General features: G+C 45.7%; 1 pseudogene; it reads left to right on the top strand.

The window, feature by feature from the left end:
• Positions 1–4,674: 4,674 nt before the first annotated feature.
• Positions 4,675–7,889, top strand: part of LOC139705106 (histone H3-like) — a 175,420-nt pseudogene continuing 172,205 nt past the window's right edge.

The following is a 7,889-nucleotide window of genomic DNA, read 5'->3' as shown; positions in this document are numbered from 1 at the left end:
TACAAAAGAATCACCAGGAGGTGAGAGGACAGGCTTACGGGCAAAGAGGACTTGATGAGGACTGCATGTGGAGCAAAGTTGGGGATGGGTAAGGAGAAGGGAAAAGGCTTCAACATAAGGGATCTCCTTCTACTTTTTCGAGTGATTGCAGTAGTTGAACAAGTCACGAAGAATTTGGGGATCTAAGGACACTTCAGCAGGCCATTTACTGAGATTGTCCAAAGGATAGCATGGCCAGTCTTGGGTGCAAAATTTGATTAATAATTTAGGCTTAACGTCTGGAGCAAGGGACAGACATTTCAAATTGGAAAGAAGGCATTTTAGAGGGGAATCATTCAGAAGGGAAGAAGAGGCCCCCATGGTGAGGACAGAGGAGAACGTGGAAAGTCAAGGAGAAGAACCTCAGGACCGGAATTACGATCGGGACCCAGCTGGGCGTCCCCAAGAGGTAGTTCTATTCGATGGACTCAGTAGAGTGTGAAACAGGAGGAGCAATCGGGCTCTTCACTTGAGGGCTCTTCCCAAAGGGTGGAAATGCGGGAGGTCTCGGAACACCTAGCGCTAGGTGTTTGTCAGAGAAGAAAGAGAGGAGAGAGAGAGAGAGAGAGACTGGGAAGGAGGGGTCTGTTCTTCCCTCTGATTTCGTCAGGGTAGGGCAGGGATCATCTTGGGAAGTGACCTAGGAGACCACTGTGGTCATGAAGTCCTAAGTGGGGTGAATTCTCCTCCCACAGCCAAGCATTGGAGAGTTGCTGGATGATCACAGTCAAGTTCTCCTCAATAGCAAGACCAAGGTGATCACTTCATAGGGGGCACTCACCTAGAGATTGGAAGCGAGCACTTGAGAAGGTGGACGAGGACAAGAAACTCTGGTAGATTCGAATTGGGAGGGGTCCTCAGGGAGAGGTTATCCCCTTGCACTTGATGATTGACGAGGCCCTGGGTCCTCCTCCCCCGACCGTTACCATCAGCAGGCAAGAACCTAGGGTACAAATTTATGTAGACGGGTGCTCCATTAGTTTCCTCATAGATACTGGAGCCATCTTTTCGGTCCTGAGGGAATATTGGGGTCCCACATTCCCTTCATCCTCTCCTATTGTTGGGGTAGGAGGGAAGACCATCATTCCTCACAACCCCCCCCCCCACTTGTTCCAAAGAAAAGTTCCCATTCACTCATTCTTTCTTGATTATGCCTCAATGTCCTGTACCCCTTCTGGGAAGAGATATTCTTTCCACCCTCCGAGCTACACTCTCCATCCAATTGCCAATCTCATCCACACCCTCCTTCCTTTTAGCACTTCTGCCTGAAGATTTTATGCTCCCCTTCTACTCTCAACGTGATACATCAATAGAAGCCTACTCTGAAAGTCACTTTCCTACACCTGTACAACTGGTGGATCCCATAATATGGGACATTCAAAGTCCATCCAGGGTAAATTGCCCACCCATTGTGGTGCAACTTAAGGATCCCTCCTACTTCCCCAGCCAGCCCCAATATCCTTTATCCAGCAGCTCTCATCGGCTTAGAGCCAATCATAAAAGACTTATTAAGAAAAGGATACATTAGGCCCACACATTCATCATTCAACACCCCCAAATTGGTGGTAAAAAATCCCAATGGCACTTACCGCCTGGTTCAAGATCTTCACCTCATCCATCCACTGGTTCCCAACCCCTATACCCTTTTGTCACAAATTCCTGCTGTAATCACCCACTTTTCTGTCTTTGACTTAAAGGATGCCTTTTTCTCCATACCCCTAGCCAAGGAATCCCAAGATATTTTTGCCTTCACATGGACTGACCCTAAAACCAGACATTCACAACAATTCACATGGACTGTACTTCCCCAGGGGTTCAGGGATAGCCCTCATAATTTTGGCCAGATACTAGCTATGGACCTCAAACCCTTCCATCTCACCTGTTCCACCTCTACTCTTCTCCAATATGTAGATGACCTCCTCCTATGTAGCTCCTCTTTGGAGGCCTCAAAGGCTGATACTGTTGGTCTCCTGAATCATTTGGCCAGTCGGGGGTATCATGCCTCTCCCCAGAAGGCCCAACTTTGCTCAACCGAGGTCACATACCTCGGCTTTTCCTTATCACAAGGAAAAAAGGCCATTACTACAGACAGGAAAAATCTTATTAATGCCCTCCCAACCCCTAAAACAAAAAATGAGATCTTACCCTTTCTGGGTCTGGCCGGATACTTCAGAGCCTGGATCCCCAACTACTCTTACTGGCTAGACCCCTATATATGACCTCACAAAGGGACCAATACATGAACCACTGCTTTCCATGGCCAAATGGCCCTTTCAGAAACTAAAGCAGGCCCTTCTTCAAGCTCCAGCCCTGCATTTACCTGACTTAACACGTCCTTTCATCCTATACGTACATGAAAGAGGTGGACAGAGTCTTGGGGTCTTAGGCCAAAAGTATGGGCCTTCCTTTGCCCCTGTGGCTTACTTATCCAAGCAATTAGATCATACTGTTAAGGGATGGGCTCCGTGCCTGCAGGCTTTGGCAGCTGCCCATGATTTACAGAAGGAAGCCCAAAAACTTACCTTTGGATCCCCTCTCACTATCCTCTCCCCTCATCACCTAAAGGATGGATCTTTTGACCTACAAGGGACTCCAGTCGCTCCTGCCTTCTAGAGTGCTATCTCTTCTTGTCTCCTTTCTTCAAAATCCTTCTTTATCATTCCAGGCCTGCCCTCCACTAAATCCTGCCTCTTTACTCCCTGTCTCCGATGTCACCTATCTCCCGTTCCATAACTGTATAGAAACCCTTGAGACATTCCTACCCTGCCCTACGTCCATTTCGGAAGGCTCTCTCTCTGATCCTGACTTCATATGGTTCTCTGACGGTAGTTCCTTTGTGCTGGATGGAATAAGAAAAGCCGGATATGCTGTAGTTTCTCTTTCAGATATCATTGAGGTACAACCCCTTCCGCCCAATACTACCAATCAGCAGGCCGAACTCATTGCTCCACTAGGGCCTGCGAGTTGGCAGCTGGCAAGTCTCTATCCCTAAGCACTGATTCCAAATATGTTTTCCATATCCTTTTATCTCATACTGCTGTTTGGAAGGAAAGGGGATTATTAACAACCAAGGGAACGGCTGTCACAAACGCAGGCCTCATAACCAAACTTCTTAAAGCCTCTCAGCTGCCTGTTCAGCTTGGGGTCAGTCACTGCAAGGCACACCAAACTGATTCCTATCACCAAAGGTAATGCTAAGGCTGATCAGGCTGCATGGGCAGCAGCATTGAGAACAGCTGCTCCCTCTTCTGTACTTATATCTACCCTCCTCGAGGACACCCCACAGGAAGAGCCTGAGGACAACCATGAAGGACTTTTTACTTTTCTCCACTCCCTCTTCCACTCCTGCACCCAAACCTTAGAAACTTTCCTTAAATCTTTCTTCTCTCTGTCCCCACAAGACAAGGAGCTTCTACGTGATATCTCCCTCATATGTGCTATCTGTCAAAAAACCAATCCTAACACCCCTTTACGGGTAAAGTCCTTTCCTTCACATCAGGTCAGGGTTCATATTCCTGCAGAAGACTGACAGCTGAATTTTACCAACATGCCCCCAGTCAGGAGGTTCAAATATCTGCTAGTAATGGTGGACACATTTTCTGGATGGGTAGAAGCCTTTCCCACCACAAATAAAAGGGCAACCACCATGGCTGATGCTTTACTAACCCATATTATTCCACGATTCGGGATGCCCACTTCCCTTCAATCAGATAACGGGCCTGAGTTCATTTCACATATCACTCAGTCTGTCGCTCAAGGACTTTCCTTGGCATTTCCACTACCCATAACATCCACAATCTTCAGGAAAGGTAGAAAGAACCAATAGGACACTCAAAGAGGTACTCACAAAGTTATCCATGGAACTCCACATGGATTGGACTAGACTTCTTCCTTTAGCCCTTCTCCGTCTGTGAGCCCTGCCTAAGAAGCCCTCATCTCTCTCTCCCTTTGAGGTCATGTATGGACGCCCACTCCTTCCTCTGGGCCTTACCCCATCATCTTGGCCCGTCCCCAGTCGCTACATGTTACCACTTCTTTCTCATCTCTGTGCCGAGATCTGGAAACATCAGGACTGACTTTTTCCAGATCTGGAAGCCTCCCAGATCCCTCTCTCCGTGTCACCTGGCGAATCTGTCCTCTTTAATCTGCCAGGAGACAAGGGTCCCCTACTACCGAAGTGGGAAGGTCCAACACAAGTTGTATTATGTACTCCAACTGCAGCCAGGCTAGCACTCCCTAATAACCAATTAACTCCTTGGATTCATATTTCCAGGTTCAAGACAACCTACGATTCGTCTGCATGTGGAGCAGTCTAAGCTCCCTCTGTCTGGGGTCACGCTTCTTGAACCCATATTGGAAAATGAACCCCTGGGTCTCTAAGCCTCTCCTTTTCTTAACTCTCATAAGCCTTACTCTTATGGTCTCTTCTTCCCCTTATGTCTGGAGATTTAAGGCTAGAAAAACCTATACTGAAAAAAAAAAAAATACTAAAACTACAGCCCTAGCCGCAACAGCAGACTACCCTCTGCATGGTTGTTCTGACACTGTGTACTTACCCTTACCTGCCTCAACAAAACTTATCCAGCAGTCCTTGAGGCCATATCTTTGTTTCCTATATTATCAACGGGACGAACGATGCCGCTGATGGCCAGAGGTATATGGGGGATGTCCAAACTCAGGCCAGTTAAACATGGGAATATTCTCCTATGTTAGCCAGATTCAGAAATATAACATCACCATCAAGGACCCATGGGACCCACGGTGGGCTGCAGGGGTCACCGCCTTCTTCTATTATAAGAGTATGACTCCACCCCCTGTGGAACCTCCACATCTCTCGGGAATATGTTTCCATAGGATCTTAAGTTTCTCGAGTGTCCTCTGACATTCTGCATTCAGAAAAGGTTATCATACAGGCAATTCAAGACTTCTCTTCCTCTTCAGCCTCTTCTTCACCCACAATGTCTTACTCTTGGCTCCAGATCCTAACGGATATCCTAAATTTCCTTAATCATACCCTCCCAGGAATGCGCCCGTACAACTGCTTCCTCTGTGCTTCTCTGACCTGGCCCCTGCTAGCGGCAGTCCCCATACTTCCACTTTAAGTTTTCCAACTCAGCAGGTCATGAGGCCCCTTTCTCGGGTCCCACTATGGGAACCCGAGGATTCCCTTGTCCCATTCCACCGTATCTGCCTGTTTGTTTCTTCCGGGCCTGTTATATCATCAAACTTAACCTGCAACTCAAACATTACCCTCAATAATAGCACCTACTCTCCTCCTGGAAGTTTCTTCTGGTGTAATGGTACCCTTACTAATTTGGCTTCCACAAATGTCTCCTCCCCATGTTTTCTGGTAACGATGGTACGTCAGTTGACTCTCTATTTTCTCACTCCCCTACAAAGGACGAATCCAGCTGCCTTTTTGCCAATCCTCATAGGGGTTTCTCTCACCACTTCTCTTGTTGGTACTGGACTTTCTGGAGGGGCTCTGGGTCATACCCTGTGGGCTGTTGAGGATGTCAATTCCTGGTTGGAAACCACGCTCTCCTCTACTGTGGTGTCACTAGCCTCGTTGCAAAAACAGGTGACTTCCTTACTCAAGTCACATTGCAGAATCGCAGGGCTCTAGACCTCCTTACTGCAGAGAAGGGTGGAACCTGCATATTCTTGTGAGAAGAATGTTGTTACTACACTAATGAATCCGGTTTGGTGGAACAAAACATTAATAAACTTAATGATCTGGCAGCAGGCTTATGGAAGGCATCCCAAACCTCTCCTTTTTCCTTCTGGCTCCAGTCACCCCTCTTGGCATGGATGTGGCCAGTAATTGGACTGCTCTCCATTATTCTGTTGGCCTTCCTCTTTCTCCCTTGCATGATTAAATTTACTCAAAATCAGATAGCAAAAATCTCTAACCAATCTTTTAACCAGCTCCTTCTTAGGAATTACCAACTACTGGCCTCAGAAGATCCTGACCAGTCTTCCACCACTCAACTCACGACCTGCTAAATGGCAGATCCATGGAAAACCTTTTTGGACGCCCTTTGCCAGGATGCATGGCTCCTCCCATCCATGAACACTGAGGAGTATTGATGGGACGCGATCCAGGACCTATGGCTTCCGGGTACTTTTTTGCACCTGGCCCCATCAGAAGTCTTTAGTTTTTCCGGCACTGCTTTGGGGATTAATATCAGGGTTATCCAGTGTTCTCCCCGCCCCTTCCCAGTGACGCCCCCACTCAGCAGGAAGCAGTCAGAACTAACGACGACCCTACTCCCATTATTAAACTAAAAAGGGGAGAATATTGGGTTACCCGCCCCAAGATGGCACCAACTAGGCTTCTCTTCTGGGTCCGTTTCCCGCTCTATGCAGATTAAGGCACCAATAAGTCACCAATGGGCGACTGACAAAACCATTCTAATGGCTGTAATCCAATGAGAATTTGCCTCTTGTCCTAAGGGGCTCCGCCTACCCTGGATAAAAGGTTCTGCTGTACCTGAAATAAATGGACTTTTCTGACGGGTAACTCCGTGTCTCGGTTTCAGTTCTTTCAACACTGTGTCTATTAGAAGAAAAAGTAGGCCCAAATCTCCATCGTGTCAGTTTAGGCCCCAGCTTCCTTAATAAGATTCCTATAGTGCAAGAATTAAAACCAAGAATCAATAAATGGGATAGATTCAAACTAAAAAGTTTCTTCTGAGCAAAAGAAATAATCAGTGAGGTGAATAGAGAGCCTACATCTTGGAAGCAAATTTTTACCACTCGCACATCAGATAGAGAACTAATCTCTAGGATATATAAAGAACTCAAAAAATTTAACACAAAAAAATAATAAAAAATAGCTCAATCAATAAATGGGCCAAGGAACTGGACAGACACTTCTCAGAAGATGATATACAATCGATCAACAAATATATGAAAAAATGTTCAACATCTCTAGCAATTAGAAAAATGCAAATCAAAACTACTCTAAGATTTCATCTCACTCCAGTCAGAATGGCAGCTATTAAGAACACAACAACAATAAGTGCTGGTGAGAATGTGGGGAAATGGGCACACTCATACATTGCTGGTGGGACTGCAAATTGGTGCAGTGAATATGGAAAGCAGTATGGAGATTCCTTGGAAAGCTGGGAATGGAACCACCATTTGACCCAGCTATCTCACTCCTCAGTCTATACCCAAAGGACTTAAAATCAGCATATTACAGTGATGCAGCCACATCAATGTTTATGGCAGCACAATTCACAATAGCTAAACTGTGGAACCAACCTAGATGCCCCTCAGTAGATGAATGGATAAAGAAAATATGGTATATACACACAATGGAATATTACTCAACAATAAAAGAGAATAAAATCATGGCATTTGCAGGTAAATGGATGGAATTGGAGAATATCATGCTAAATGAAGTTAGCCAATCCCAAAAAACCAAATGCCAAATTTTTTCTGATTTAAGGATGCCTATTCATAATGGGGTTGGGGAAGATGGGCATGGAGGATTAAATGAACTCTAGATGGGGCAGAGGAGTGGGAGGAGAAGGGAGGGGGCAGGAAGTTGGAAAGACAGTGGAATGAGATGGACATCATTATCCTAAGTACATGTATGAAGACATGAATGGTGTGACTCTACTTTGTGTACAACCAGAGATATGAAAAAATGTGCTCTGTATGTGTAATATGAATTGTAATATGAACCAAAATTGTAATATGAACCAAAACCACAGAACCAAAACCCATTCTGCTGTCACATGCAACAAATTAAAATTCTAAAAAATGTAATAGCAATGTGGAAAAGTTTTTCCTTATAAAGTTTGTTAGATATATCCTGTCTTCTGTTAAACTACCTTCCA

This window comes from Marmota flaviventris, chromosome 3, assembly GCF_047511675.1.
Source record: "Marmota flaviventris isolate mMarFla1 chromosome 3, mMarFla1.hap1, whole genome shotgun sequence".
Classification (NCBI taxonomy): domain Eukaryota; kingdom Metazoa; phylum Chordata; class Mammalia; order Rodentia; family Sciuridae; genus Marmota; species Marmota flaviventris.
This window is presented reverse-complemented; position numbering and strand designations above follow the sequence as displayed.